The 16,052-nt window shown below is 43.4% G+C and overlaps 2 long non-coding RNA genes across 2 annotated transcripts; one reads left to right on the top strand and one right to left on the bottom strand.

The window, feature by feature from the left end:
* Positions 1 to 875: 875 nt before the first annotated feature.
* LOC144578105 (uncharacterized) lies at positions 876 to 6,138 on the bottom strand. The gene is made up of 3 exons (XR_013523227.1): positions 6,060 to 6,138; positions 5,349 to 5,678; positions 876 to 4,607 (listed from the first exon to the last, which is right to left on the bottom strand). It is a non-coding gene; the product is annotated as an uncharacterized LOC144578105 (long non-coding RNA).
* Positions 5,071 to 12,194, top strand: LOC144578106 (uncharacterized). The gene is made up of 2 exons (XR_013523228.1): positions 5,071 to 5,428; positions 10,275 to 12,194. It is a non-coding gene; the product is annotated as an uncharacterized LOC144578106 (long non-coding RNA).
* The last annotated feature ends 3,858 nt before the right edge of the window (positions 12,195 to 16,052 follow it).

The following is a 16,052-nucleotide window of genomic DNA, read 5'->3' as shown; positions in this document are numbered from 1 at the left end:
AGAATTTTAAAATGTGGTTTAAAATCAATATTCAGGTATTTGTTAATGATGTGCCTCTGAGCAAGCCAAGACTCCTATTAATACTCCTAATTCGTAAAATGGGAATACCTATCTCATAGGGCTGTTACGAAAACTGAACAAAATTACATCCAGGAAAGATGTTATTCTTTTTCCTAAATGATAGAAGTAAATGAATGTAAACCTGTCTTCACCAAGCTTTCCAATACACAAAAAGAACATATCAAATGGAAACTGTAACTCTCACCACAATATATTTACTTGCAAAACATTCTTATATCCTCTGTGCAAAAAAAAATTAAAAGCAGCCTGTATACTGAAAACAGTACATAGCTGCTGGAGTTAGGTCTGCTACATACTTGCAGCAAAACCTTAAATAAGGACCCTTTACTAGTATAACTCTCAGGGTTCCTTACCTATGATACAGAGATACTAGCAATCGTCTCATAAAGTTATTCTGAGGGTTAAAAAAACACATTAAACATCTCAAGTATGGCCTGGTACAGGTGTTCAATAATGTAAGCCATTTTTGTAAGTTTATCACCACCTAACAACTAACAAATTAGACTTTTCAAAGATTCCTTTATAGTCATTACTTTAATTGCTTCATGACCCTATAAAGTAGTTGTAGCCACTATTACTATCCCCGTTTTACAGTTGGGACAAAACACAAAGATTACTTCCACAAGGTCATGCAGTAACATAGACACTAATGAAGGTCTCCTAACTTTTCCAGGTTTCATTTTCCCCCATCACAAATTACAACATTACCCCTTAGAAATTAAAACAACATCTGTGAAGAGATGTATTTTTTTTTTAATGGGCATAGAAAAAGACACAGAAGGAGCAAATACTGATGTGGGAGAATGTGTTTAAATTTTTTATTTTCAAGTTTGAATATACTATCAATTTTGAATCAATGCATTTTTCCTTTTACTTTTTGTTCACATGTAATAATTGTACATATTTATAGGATAGAGTGATATTTTGATACGTATATGTATAATGATTAGCATATTCATCACTTCAAACATTTATCATTTCTTTATCATAAACAGTCAAAATCCTCTTGCTTTTGTTAGATGCATATGTTTATAGCTTTTTAAAAATATACAATAAACTGTAGCGAGATACATTATTTTGATAAACTTCTCTCTTTACTATACCAAAAGGAAATATTTTTATCCAACTTTCTGATTATTATTTAGAAAAATAACATGGAGAGGGATCGCAAAATTCATTAAAACCAGCAACAACAGAATTAAGAGATGTCTCAAATTGGCAACTGCCGATTCTACCTTGATTTTTGTTTTAGTTTTCCCCAACAAAGTCCATGACCTCTTAAAAATTGTTAAAAGTCTGCCTGTCAAAACAATGCTTGACAAATTATTCCTAAATTGAGGGAAACAAATAAGCTGCTTTCTCCCACCTTTGTGATAATATACTGCCATTTTTCATCCCTCTTTTTCATCTCTTCATTTTCAGTACTTATCATGTCATGTTATCTCTAGCTCCTAAAGACTTGGGCTGCACTCCTGTATGTAGCTGAATATTCTGCCCCAGCATAAGGCTGACACATGGTAGAAAGGACTCATAATTTTATAAGCAAATGGATGAATAAGTGAAGCCACTCTCCCAGAAGGAAGCTAGGAAAGGAGAAAACTGAGCATGGTATCTTAGGAGTAATAAGAAAGTGAAAGAAACAAAGCATTTTAGGAGCTTCACAAGTAAGAGAAACCTTTGTGTGGAGTTAAACAGACCCTTGTATAGCTTTAAGTATCTACAGAGAAAGACAAAAACCACAGGAGACTAGGAAGAGCCAGTTTTAAGTTAAAAGACTAAAACGTTAAGAATGCTTATTTAGACTTACAAAACCAAGTTGCAAACTCCCGGGAAACAATCCTGGCTTGGGATATAGCAACAGCAGTTTTCAGGTCGTGGTTAAAACAAACAAACAAACAGAAGACTAAGCTAAAAATTCTTGCAGGCTTTGGCTGGAAAAACATAGATGTAAAAGAGAAAAGCTCAACCTAAAATAAATCCCCCAAAAATGTTAGGATCCCCTTGGATTTGCATACTGGAGTGTGGTTCCTATTCATTCTGAGAACTGTTCTTGAGTAAAACCTCAATGTAGTAGCTGGCAATACATAAGACTAAATCATCTTGTTCATTCAACAAATACTTGAGTGCCTGCTATATACAGTCACTATTCTAGGCACTGAGATTAAAGCAATGGGCAAACTGACAAAACTTCCCACTCTCAGGAAGCTTGCATTCTATTGGCAAGAGAGGGATGGGTTGGGAGGGGATGGGATGGGATGTCATGCAGTAAGTGCTATGGAAGTAAAACAATGGACAGCAGGACTGGCAGGGTGCTGGTTTTATCAAGAGCAGATCTTTTAATCCAGTGGTTCTCAAACTTCAGTAAGTATCAGAATCACTTAAAGTGCTTATTAAAGAAGTTTATTTTGGGGCCCCAACCCCAGAGTTTTTCATTTGTAGGTCTCAGATGGGACCCATTAATTTGTTTACAAGTTCCCAGATTATGGTGATGCTGATGGTCCAGGAACCACACTTTGTGAACTAATTGTTCTAACCCCAAAGGATTAGGTAATCCCTATTTCATGGGCTTTGACTTCCTCCTTCATTCATACGTTCATTCATTCAATCACTTATTCAGTGTCAGGAACTTTATTAGGCAGAATAATTAAACACACCCTGTCCTCAAGAAATTCACAGGCTACTGAAAAAAGACAGGCACAAACTCAAGTAATTGCAATAGGGTGCTGTAAGGGCCATAAAAGAGGTATGTACATGAGTCAGAGGATGGAAGAGCAACTCATTCTATGCTGGAAAAGAGGGACTAAAGGACTGTATCCCAGAGGCCCAATAAAGTCATCTCCACAGGCAGGTAAGGCTGGGAGGGAAGCATTCCAGGAAGAAAGCAGAACATCCAAAAGCAAAGATGAGAGTGGTAAGGGAGTCACAGTAGGGACATGGATGAACCTGGAGACCATCATTCTCAGCAAACTGACACAAGAACAGAAAATGAAATACCGCATGTTCTCACTCATAGGCGAGTGTCGAACAATGAGAACACATGGACACAGGGAGGGGAGCACTACACACTGGGGTCTGTCGGGGGGAATAGGGGAGGGACAGCGGGGGGTAGGGAGTTGGGGAGAGATAGCAAGGGGAGAAATGCCGGATATAGGTGAAGGGGAGGAAGGCAGAAAATCACACTGCCACGTGTGTACCCTATGCAACTATCTTGCATGTTCTTCACATGTACCCCAAAACCTAAAATGCAATTAAAAAAAGAAAGTGAGGCTGCAAAGGCAGGCAGTGGTCTGATCCCTTTCTCATTCCATGTTGAGTCTGAAATTTATCTTCAGAATATTAAGAGTCAGGGGTAAGGGGTGCTGATAAGGTTCTGTTTTACAGAAATCTTTCTGGATTCACAGTACCTTCCTTTGAGGCACGGCTTCCTTCAAATCTAGCATGGGGCCTCAAAACATTTGCTTAGTAAATGTATATTGAATTGAATTGAACAAGCTTTTTTTTTTTAATTATTGTATTTGGGCTCTGGGGTACATGTGCACATCCTGCATCCTGCAGGATTGTTGCATAGGTACATACATGCCATGGTGGTTTGCTGAACTGAACAAGCTTTTTATCAAATGCCCTCTTATGGATGAGGCGGGTCACCTTCCCTGCAGGACTCACTTTGGCCAAGAGAAGACTTGTAAAACAGGTCCAGCAGCCTCAATTATTGCACACTACCTGTACAACCAGAGTCCCCCAGAGATTAGGGCAGACCTTCATTGTTTACTTGTCTACCTCACCCATTAGACTTTGAGCTCTTTGAAGTCAGGGAATATCTTCATAGACTCTGAATCCCCACAGCCTTAGCAAGAGGCCGGAAACATAGTAGTACTCCAAACTCCAGTAACGTTGAATAATGAACTGACTGAATAAGCAAATTTACCAAGGTAGATCCAAGAGCTCATGCAGGTAAGATTATGGATAAGCTTCAGGGAAAGTATGGGAAGTTTCCAGAGTCCGTGTTCCCAAAACTCTTTTTGAAAGGCAGAGTTTCTAGTCGAGGTGAGGTGGATTTCATATGCACCTGATTTAGAATTTTCCAAATAAGAACCAAAATGTTACAAGTGTTGTGGTAGAAATCCCACTGGGCCAACAGGAATAAGTCAGTTCTACTTGAGAGGAGGGACAGGATGAAAGCCAGCCAAGACTTCACAGTGGGGAAATCCTTCAGCGGACTCTTGAAAGCTGAGTAGGTGCTTGCTACCTGCCCATTTGGGGGCACAAACGCAAACTTTTGGAGCTTTTAAGGCTGGAAGTGACCTGCTCAAGGTCACACAGGAAATAGATGAAGCCACAAGGTAAGAGGGATGAAGTGTCTCTGTACTGTTAATTCCTGCTTTCTTCTGACAGAGTTGAAAGAGAACCCAAAAATGTAGGAGACAATTTAAAGATTTTTCTCAAGACAATTCTTAAAGTCAAGACTAATGAATCTGAATTTTTATTAGTAACCACAGAACTAATCCTTCCTTCACTGTTCACAGTTTCTGAAATAAAGAAGAGTAGAACAATTATCCAACAACCACTACTTCTCAAGTAGTCTTCCAAAACACTCCCAGTAATGGGTACTGCTGAAACAGGATAGCGATGTCTACAACAATCATGTCTTTTCAAAGGAATAATGAACATAAAATAACTATAATACTCCTTTCCCGGTTTTCACTTCCCAAGTTACAGAATATTCCGGGGTGGGGGAAGGGCTGCGTAAGTCAAGTCCTACCAGCCCTTATTTTTCAGGGAGTAGAGCCCTAAAGGTGACTGTCCGAGCCTGGAAGGGGTCATTTTTCCATGCAGAAGGAACTGGGCGCCGCTTTGCTGTGCCGCCTCGTAGCGGGACAGAGTGAGCGCTGCAGGATAGCGAAGTTGGGGGGGTACTCCGTCCCGGACTCGGACCCGTGTGGCCTCGCGGCCCCAGCCTGGCCAGGCCGCGCCCCGCCCCTTCCCTCTCCCAGGTCTCTAGAGTCGCCCGGCGTCTGAGCCCCGCGACCCCGCTGGAGTGCGCACTGGGGGCCTTTGTTGGCCGGACGGGAGCGGCCGGCCTCGCGGGGCGGCGCCCGCCTCACCTTACCTGGCGCCTCCGCCTGCCCAGGCGCCCGGCCCCGCAACGCGGGATGTATGGGCCCAGACCCCGACCGACTCTGCCCGTTCCGCCAGCGCCGCTGCCACCGCCGCGACCCAGCCAAGCAGCCTGGGAAGCGAGGGGTACCGGGCGGGAGGCCAGCTCTCACCTTCCGCTCTCGCTCAGCTCCACTCGGCTTCTTCTCCTACTCCTCCCGGTGGTGGGTGCCGCCGAGCCGGGAGTGAACGCGTGAGTGTGCGCGAGCGGCCGCTTCACTTTCTCCCTCCCGCCGCCGCAGCACCGCCCGTGCCGGGGATCCCCTCAGGACAGGGGAACTGCGAGGAAGGGGTGATGGGGGTCGGGAAGGAGCCAGGCAACACACGGGGTAGTCTGTGGGGCTGAGGGGCGGGGTGCGAGGGACTCAGATGGCCTTTGAGGCAGGAGGTGGGAACTCGATGCGGAGACCAAGTTCTTCGAGGGGGATCCCGAGGCCGCGGGGCTTGGAGAAAAAGGGAATAAGAGTCTGGGGGAAAAGCGTCTGTGAGGGAGGCGCGACGGGCGAGAGAAGGGGCGGGAGCGTGTGGGGAAAGCCGTGAGGGGGCGTCTACTGTGCAGCCGCCACCTTCGGCTCCGTCTGCAGCCGCTGCCGTGCCACCTCCCCCGCCCACAGCCGCGCTATTGTACGCCGCCCAGACGACAAGACCGCCTCCCCCACTGGCTCCCCTTCCCCTCCCACTCCTCCTCTCCACCCTGCCCTTTCCCCTCCTCCCCTTCCTCCTCCCCCTACCCTCCTCCCATCCCCCGCGCGGCGGTGGCCCCAGCGGAGCCTCGGCCTCCCCGCCTCCCGCAGGTGGGAGGGGGCGGGGAGGGCCGGACTGACCCGAGGGAGCGAGGCCAACCCTGGCGGGCTGGAGGGAGAGCTCCTGGGATGACGTCATCGGCGCGTAACGCTAGAGGCTGGGGAATCACCCGGCTGCTGCGTTACGTCATCGCGTTGCGTCACTCTTCTCGGTCCGCTGTCGGTGGAGGGCTGTTTCCCTCCAGAGTTTCTAGCAGACGATTTTGGGATGATTTCTGGGAGGGCTAGTCGTGTAGGCAGGATTGGAAAAAAGACAGCTAACTTTCAGGGCTGAGGGTCCTCTTCAGGATAACAAAGCACCACTGCATCTATGAGCTTGTCAAGGCCTGAATTTGAAAACTATCCGATGCCGTGTCATCTCAGAGCCAGACACGTATTAAGTTTTCTTTGTGTGGGAGGTTGGAAAGGGGGAGGGGGAGGGAGAAAGACAAAGAAATGATAACGGAGAAGTTTGAACTATTGTAAACTGACATAGGAAAAAAATGGGCTTCCTTTCACGCTTTTTCCCCTACTTTGCAGCGTACTTTCGACCCAAAGATTTCTTTCTCCTGAGCTCGGATTGTGTGTTTCCCAATACCTCCTGAGCAGCATTACTAGCATACTTACAGATTCAATATGTGCGAAACTGAGACAGCATTAGAAAGGCTAAGAATCCGGACTCAGATTGCCTTGCTTCAAATTCTTGCTGTTCAAATGTTAGTGATGGGATTGTAGCATTTCTAAGCTATAATTTCTCTGTAATAATAAATAGTACCTTAACTAGGTCTTCCAAAGCTTGAGTTTTACCATAGTAATAGTAACAATTAAGCCCTTTAGAATGTTGGCTATTACTATTATCATTGTCCCCAAAAAATTGTTTCTTATGTTCCTTTCCGGTGTCAATGAATGAGCCACCATTCATCAGTCCCCAAAGCCAGAAACCTAGACATACTAATAGATCCCCATTCTTCCTCTTTCAACATCCATATCAAGTTGGTCAACAAGTCTTGGAGACTCTCCTAAATATTTTTCAAGGCCTTGCCTGTGTCTTCTACTAACGCCACATGAACAACTGAAGCAAACTTTAGTCTCTTCAAATTCAATATCTTTTTCTCACTGGTTACCTGAGTAGCCTTATAAAAGCACAAATCTGATGATGTCCCTATTTAAACACCACAAGGATTTTATTGCTTTCAGGATAAAGTCCAAACTCCTGAACTTGGCACTTTACGACCTGACCGCTTACATTAGCCTTTCTAGCTTTGTCTCACACCCATTTATTTTTTGCTCCAGACACACTGAAATATTAATTTTATTTGAATACACTTTTCTTCATGTCTATGAGCTCTTCCCTACTTATCTGCCTGACCAACACCTACTCATTATACAAAGCTGAGCTCAAATGTCATTCATATTCATATTCATTTGACTCATATTTCTAAAGTTTCCCTAAGCCTTAACAACACTATAATCCTATAGTATTTCTATGTCTTTTATGGTAATAACTGCATTTGTGTATCTAATTTCTTGAGTTCCTTGACAGCAAGTCATATTCCTATCCATATCCTCAGCACCTAAAACAGTATTTGACATATACTAGGAATCAATGTGTTGTCAAAATGTGTTTAATAAGGCCAGGTGTGGTGGCTCATGTTTGTAATCCCAGCACTTTGGGAGGCCAAGGTGGGCGGATCAACTGAGGTCAGGGGTTTCAAGACTGGCCTGGCCAACATGGTGAAACCCTGTCTCTACTAAAAACACAAAAATTCGCTGGGTGTGGTGGTGGGCACCTGTAATCCCAGCTTCTTGGGAGGTTGAGGCAGGAGAATTGCTTGAACCCAGGAGGCAGAAATTGTAGTGAGCTGAGATCGCACCACCACACTCTAGCCTGGGAGACAAGAGCAAAACTTCATCTCAAAAAAAATGTATTTAATAAATGTTCATATTGTGCTTATTACGTGCCAGGTACTGTTCTGAGTACTTACAAACACTGTCTTTAAACCTCTATTCTCTAAGGTAGATTCTGTTGTTATCCTCACCCATCTTATTGATGAGGGAACTGAGGCACAGAGGGATTAAGTAACAACCCAGGATCATAACCCAGTAAAGTGACTCTAATCTAGACTGTCTTCGTGATCTCTGCAGTAGGCAAAATAATGACTCATCCAAAATGTTCACATGCCAATCCCTGGGAACTATAAATAGGTTACCTTCCATGACAAAGGACTCTGCAGATGTGACTAAATTAAGGATTTGGGGAAAGGGACTCCCCAGCCTTTGGGAGCAGACTCCAGAAAATGGAAAAGTAAGAAAATGGATCCTCTCTTGGAGCCTCTGGGAAGGAAGAGACAGTATCCTGATGATACCTTAATTTTAGCCCACTGACATCTGTTAGGACTTCTAAACTATAAAACTGTGAGATAATAAATGTGTACTGTTGGCCAGGTGCAGTGGTTCACGTCTGTAATCCCAGCACCTTAAGAGGCCAAGGTGGGTGGATCACCTGAGGTCAGGAGTCGAAGAGCAACCTGGCCAACATGGTGAAACCCTGTCTCTACTAAAAATACAAAATTAGCTCCCAGCTACTTGGGAGCTGAGGCAGGAGAATAAGTTGTACCCAGAAGGTGGAGGTTGCAGTGAGCCGAGATTGCACTTAAGCCTGGAGACAAGAGTGAAACTCTGTCTCAAAAAGTTAAACAAAAAAAAATGTTTACTGTTTTAAGCCACTACGTGTTTGACAATTTGTTATAGCATCCATGAGAAACTAATGCAATCTCCAATCAAAGGTGACTCCTTTATGCTAGGAAGTGCTAGCAGGATGAAGAGAAGTGGAACTGTCCACCAAAGCTGCAGCTGAAATCAGAGAAGGGCTAGAAGTGGAATAAATAAGTAGGATAAGTGTATACAGTAAGTCCTCATTTAACGTCATCAATGGGTCCTGTAATTTTAGGCAAAACAATGTATAACAAAACCACTTTTACCATAGGCTGGCTAATTGATATAAACAGGAGTTAAGTTCTTGTGGCATATTTCTGGTCACAAGACATCACCAAACTTCTAAATAAAGACCAAAACACTTCTAATATCAAACATTGAATTCAATGTGACCTATATATACATTTAAGAAAGATTAATAAAAAGAGGCCACGCCAGGTGCTGTGGCTCACGCCTGTAATCCCAGCACTTTGGGAGGCCAAGGTGGGAAGATTGCTTGAGCCCAGGAGTTCAAGACCAGCCTAGGTAACATGACAAAAGCTTATCTCTACAAAAAAATAAAAATAAAACCAAAATACAAAAAATTAGCCAGTCATGGCAGCACACACCTGTAGTCCCAGCTACCTAGGAGGTTAACATGGGAGGATCACTTGACTCTGGGACGTCAAGGCTACAGTGAGCCATGACTGCACGCCTCTCTACTCCAGTCTTAGAGTGAGACCTTGTTTCAAAAACAAAACAAAAAATGAGACTGAGAACAGTGGTTCATGCCTGTAATCCCAGCACTTTGGGAGACCAAGGCAGAGGATCACTTAAGCCTAGGAGGTTGAGGCTGCAGTGAGCCATGATTGCACCACTACACTCCAGCCCAGGAAACAGAGTGAGACTGTGTCTCAAAAATAAATGAGAAAGATCATTATTTACCCAGTTTTTCCAGTTCAGGGTCAACAGTGGCCAGAGCCTATTCAAGCAGCTCAAGGTGCAAGGCAGGAACCAACCATGGATAGGATGCTACGCTATTGCAGGGGGCACTCACATGTCCACCACCACTTACTCAGACCAGGACAACTGAAACATGCCAGTTAACCTAATGTGCATATCTTTGGGATGTGGGAGGAAACCAGAGTACACAGAGAAAACAGACAGAGAGAGTCCAAACTACACTGGTGACACAGGCTAAGAAAGTGATTTGCTTTTTTTCTCATCAACATTGGAAGAAAATAACATTATTCAAGGACTTGCTGTATTTTACCTTATAAGAAATTGCCAAACTGTCTCCCAAAATGGTTGTACCATTTGGGGTCCTTTTGACACGTCCTCATCATTCTTTGAGCTATTCCTTGCTTTTTGGTCTAAGATGTTCTAAGCTCTTCTTACACTTTCTTTGACCCAGCCCTCAAATGAAGCATTACTCTAAAGAGCTCTGATTCTTTTCTATGAAGAATGGTATTTCAGTGTTAAGATCTAAGCACTGGCACTCATTGTAATATATGCCACTGTCCCCAAACTCAGACCTTCTTTTGTTCTCTTTCTGACTTTAAGAAACCTACTGTCACAAGTTCTACAGCTTCCAGGAAATGAATTCTGCCAACAACCTGAAGGAGACTGGAAACCTCTGATGAGAATGCAGCCCACCAATATCATGATTGCAGCATGTGAGACTCTGAGCAAAGGACCATCTAAGCCATCTCCAGACTCCTGACCCACAGAAACTGTCAGATAATAAATATGTGTTGTTGTAAGCCACTAAGTTTGTGGTAATTTGTTGCTGAGACATAAGAAAGTTCTATGGGGCGGGGGAGGGGTTGTACAGATGGATGGGAGGAGAGAAGGGGAAGAAGAAGAGGAAAGGAAGAGCTCTGGAGACATTTTGTATTTCCTAATTCTTTCTCCTGCCTTGAGTGTATACATGAAGGCTGGAGCTGGAGCAGCTATTCAGAAGAAAAGGACAAGAAAAATCAGTGGGGTTTATTTTTTTTGGCAACACAGTTTCACTCTATTACCCAGGCTGGAGTGCAGTGGCCTAATCTCAGCTCACTGCAAACTCTGTCTTCTGGGCTCAAGCAATTCTCATGCCTCAGTCTCCCATGTAGCTGGGATTGCAGGCACACACCACCACGCCCAGCTAATTTTTGTGTTTTTAGTAGAGACTGGTTTCACCATGTTGGTCAGGCTCAAACTCCTGCCCTCAGGTGATCCACCGGTCTCAGCCTCCCAAAGTGCTGGAATCACAGGTGTGAGCCACCACACTCGACCCCAAATCACAAAGATCTTGAACTAAATACTTTGAGTCATCGACCTTATTCCAGCAACCACCTGCCTCCAGAATTTCTGTTAGGAGAAAGAGAAGTAAGTTTTTTTAAGGCTGTTGCTTCAGCCAGGAGTGGTGGCTCATGTTTGTAATCCCAGCACTGTGGGAGGCTGAGGCAAGCAGATCACAAGGCCAGGAGTTCAAGACCAGCCTGACCAATACGGTGAAACCCAGTCTCTACTAAAATATAAAAATTAGCCAGGCATGGCACGAACCTGTAATCCCAGCTACTCAGGAAGCTGAAGCAGGAAAATCACTTGAACCTGGGAGGTAGAGGTTGCAGTGAGCCGAGGTCGCACAACTGCACTCTAGCCTGGGGGACAGAGTGAGACTCCGTCTCTAAATAAATAAAGCTGTTGCTTCTCAGGACTCTTTCACTTACAGCCAAAAGCTATTCTTTAATGGTACAGTTGGTGTTTTGTAAGTTTCCAAACATATGCTTTGTCTTTGTTTTGTTTTAACTATCTTTTCACTGCCGTTCCTTGAACACGGCAGGCATCCTACATCCTACCAACTCAGGGCTTTTGATCTTGCTATATACACTCTGCATGGAATTTTCTTCCTCTAAATAGCTGCATGTCTTGCTCCCTCACTCCTTTCAGGTTTCTGCTCAAATGTTACCTCATCAGAGAGGCTTTTCTTTTTTAATAATAATAATAATGGGGCCAGGTGTGGTGGCTCACGCCTGTAATCCCAGCACTTTGGGAGGCCGAGGCGGGCAGATCACGAGCTCAAGAGATCGAGACCATCCTGGCCAACATGGTGAAATCCTGTCTCTACTAAAAATACAAAAATTAGCTGGGCACAGTGGCATGCACCTGTAGTCCCAGCTACTCAGGAGGCTGAGGCAGAAGAATCACTTGAATCAGAAAAGCAGATGTTGCAGTAAGCCAAGATTGCTCCACTGCTTTCCAGCCTGGGTAACAGAGCGAGACCCCATCTCAAAAAAAAAAAAAAAAAAAAAATGCATACGCTGTGACCCAGCAAAACCACTTATAGGAGTCTATCTCACAAAGAAAAAAATATATAGCACAAATATGTGAAGTTCAAAAATGTTTATTACAGCATTGTAACCTCATAAATCTGGAAACAACCTGTATGTCCACTGACAGGTGAATAAGTAAGTAAATAAATGATACACCCAGACAACTGAATACTATGCAGGTGTTAAAGGGAAATGTGTGAATCTCTATGTACTATACTGAAAAGATGTCCTTGATATGCTGCTAAGTGTAAAACAAAAACAAGCTGCAAGTCCTTTGTACAACATGATCCCATTTAAAAATTTTTTTTAGATATGAAGTCTTGCTGCCCAGACTGGAATCAAACTCCTGGGCTCAAGTAATCCTCCAACCTCAGCCTCCTAAGCACCTGGGACTACAGGTGCATGCCACTGCACCTGGCCCATTTTTTTGTTTCTAAGAGGAACATGAAAAGATACATCAGCATACCCACTAGGATAGCTACTACTATAAAAAAAAAAAAAAAAAAAAAAAGCAGAAAAGAACAAGCATCAGTGAGGATGTGAAGAAACTGGAATCCTTGTCTGCTGTTGGTGAGAATGGAAAATAATACAGCCACTACGGAAAACTATAGAAAATGTTTCTTTACAAATTTAAAAATAGGGCCAGGCATGATGGCTCACACTTATAATTCTAACACTTTGGGAGGCTGACACAGGAGGGTCTCTTGAGCCCAGGAGTTTGAGACCAGCCTAATCAACATAGTGAAACTCCATCTATACCAAAAAAAAATTTTTTTTAATTAAAAATTAGGCCGGGCACGGTGGCTCATGCCTATAATCCCAGCACTTTGGGAGGCCAAGGTGGGCAGATCACGAGGTCAGGAGTCAGCCTAGCCAACATAGTGAAACCCAGTCTCTACTTAAAATAAAAAATTAGCCGGGTGTGCTGGCACACACCTGCAGTCTCAGCTACTCAGGAGGCCGAGGTGGGAGAATTGCTTGAACCCAGGAGGCAGAGGTTGCAGTGAGCCAAGACCACGTCATTGCACTCCAGCCTGGGTGACAGAGTGAGACTCTGTCTAAAAAAAAAGAATTAGAGGCCAGGCACAGTGGCTCATGCCTGTAATCCCAGCACTTTGGGAGACCGAAACAGACAAATCATTTGAAGTCAAGAGTTCAAGACCAGCCTGGCCAATAATGGTGAAATCCCATCTCTACTAAAAATGCAAAAATTAGCCAGGCATGGCGATGCACGCCTGTAATCCCAGCTTCTTGATAGGCTAAGGCAAAAGAATCACTTGAACCTGGGAAACAGAGGTTGCAGTGAGCCAAGATCACAGCCCTATACTCCCGCCTGGGCAACAGAGCAAGAGTTTTTCTCAAAAAAGTAAAGTAAAGCAAAATATAATAGAATTACCATATTATCCAGCCATTCCACTTCTGGATATATACCCAAAAGAATTGAAACCAGGGTCTCAAAGAGGTATTTGTATACTTATGTTTATAGCGGCATTATTCACAATAGCCAAAAGGTAGAACCAACTCAAGTATCCATCAAAGGATGGATGAATAAACAAAATGTGGCATATACATACAATGGAGTATTATTCAGCCCTGAAAAGGAAATAAATTCTTGCACATGCTACAACATGAATGAACCTTGACAATATTATGTTAAGTGAAATAAGACAGTCAAGAAATACAAATACTGTATGATTCTACTTATATGAGATACCTAGAGCAGTCAAATTCGTAGAGACAGAAAGTACTGTGGTGGTTGCCAGGGGATAGAATGTAGGGGAGAGAAAGAAGGTTATTGTATAACGAGCATAGACTTATGTTTTGCAAGGTGGAAAGTATTCTGAAAATGGATGGTAGTGGTAGTTGCACAGCAATGTGAATGTACTTAATACCACTGAACTGTACACTTAAAAAGGACTAAGATAAGCTGGGTGCAACAGTGCACACCTGTAGTTCCAGCTACTCAGGAAACTGAGGTAGAAGACTCACCTGAGCCCAGGAGTTTGAGACCAGCCTCAGCAACATAGCAAGACCCTGTCTCTAAAATTAAATAAATAAAATTTAAAAATTGTTAAGATGGTAAATTTTATATGTATTTTACTACACTTTTTTTTTTTTACAAAAAAGATATATCAGTATAAGTAAAGAAAAAATTATTGATAATGCTTAACCTTCGGGATTGGAAGGGTGAGGTTAAGGAAACTTTTATAATCCTTTATATGTTTTTTAAAGTCACGGATTATAGGTAAGATTTACTTTCTTGGTTGTGATTTTCAGCATTCTTATGTGTATGTGTTGTGTGCCTCCTTTAAACCTTCTTATTTTAAAGAATCATCTAATATATATTTTTTAACTAGAAATAAAAATAGACTGGGCAAGGTGGCTCGAGCCTGTAATCCCAGCACTTTGGAGGCGAGGTAAGCAGATCGCTTGAGCCCAGGAGTTCAAGACCAGCCTGGTCAACATAGTGAAATCCTGTCTCTACAAAAAATACCAGAAAAAATTGTCAGCATGGTGGCACATGTCTGTAGTCCCAGCTACCCAAGAGGCTGAGATGAGAGGATCACCTGAGGCTGGGAAGCAGAGGTTGCAGTGAGCCACTGCTCTCCAGCCTGGATAACAGAACCAGACCCTGTCTCAAAAGAAAGAAAGGAAGAAGGAAAGGAGAAAAGAAAACAAAACAAAACAAAGAAGAAAGAAAGAAGAGGGAGGGAGGGAGGGAAGGAAAAAAGGGAGAGAAAAGAAAAAGAAATAAAAAAAAAAAAAACTGAGGTGCAGTGGCTCACACCTATAATCCCAGCACTTTGGGAGGTCAAGGCAGGTGGATCACTTGAGGCCAGGAGTTTGAGACCAGCCTGGCCAACATGCCAAAACCCTGTCTCTACTTAAAATGTAAAAATTAGCCTGGCATAGTTGTGGGCACCTGTAATCACAGCTACTCAGCAGGCTGAGATAGGAGAACTGCTTGAACCCAGGAGGCAGAGGTTGCAGTGAGCCGAAATCCCACCACTGCACTCCAGCCTGGGCAACAGCCTATGTCTCCAAAAAATAAAAATGACAATAAAATGAAAAAAAAAAACTGAAATGGGTGATTTCAACCTTTAACCAGTCTGAGTAGCCTCCGTTGAACTGAGGAGGCTTTTCACCAGGAGGGCTGCAGTGAAGGTCCATGCTCACACCTGAATCTGCAAGGTCAGTGGAGCTGATCTCACCTGAATCTGTCCTGCTATACAGAGGAGCAGGACAGGGTGTGGGGAGCCTTCAGGAACTGGGCAAACATCTGCAAGTCCAGGGAAGGGAAGGTGTGCCCAGGTCCCTATCTCCCCATGGAGATGACTGTGGGCTAGCTGTGATGGTAGGCACTAGAGAGTTATGGAGATGAATAAAATATATTTCTTGCCCTCAAAAGGTTTACCAATGACAACTCACATCTGAAATAATAATTTTTACATAGCTCTATATAGCCCCTAACAATTTATATAACTCTTTCTTCTTCTAAATTGATTTTCCCAAAAGCCACATGGGGAAGCCTTGTTTTACAGATGAGGAAACTGAGACCCAGAAGGAAAGCAACTCACTCAAAGTGCACATACCAACTGCCTTTTACCAACAGCTTTCATAGCCATTAATTCATTTACAAGGGGCACAGCCTGGCTTAGGAGAGGGACCTGGGGAGAATAGTGCTGGGCTCTGAGATTGTGTGTGTGGTGTATTTCTATCAAGTGACACATTCTGTTCAGCTGCTTGAGCCAAGAATTCCATCCAACTCAGCAGCATGTAGGGGGTCAGTTCTATTCCAAAGGGCAAAGCTGTTAAGTACATCAGTATGGAAGGAACAAAAGGATCTCTCTCTTATTCTGTCCTCTGATTCTTACTTAGTCTACTGTCCTAGGTCACTTTGCATTTTCTGACTTCGAGATAGGGCTCACAATGCTATATGCAAGTGTTTTTTGTTTTTCACTAGAATATTAATCTTCATAATGGCAAAAATACTTAATTTTTAGGTGTCTTCTAAGACTGTTTC

Source organism: Callithrix jacchus, chromosome 10 (assembly GCF_049354715.1).
Source record: "Callithrix jacchus isolate 240 chromosome 10, calJac240_pri, whole genome shotgun sequence".
In the NCBI taxonomy this organism is placed as follows: Eukaryota; Metazoa; Chordata; class Mammalia; order Primates; family Cebidae; genus Callithrix; species Callithrix jacchus.
This window is presented reverse-complemented; position numbering and strand designations above follow the sequence as displayed.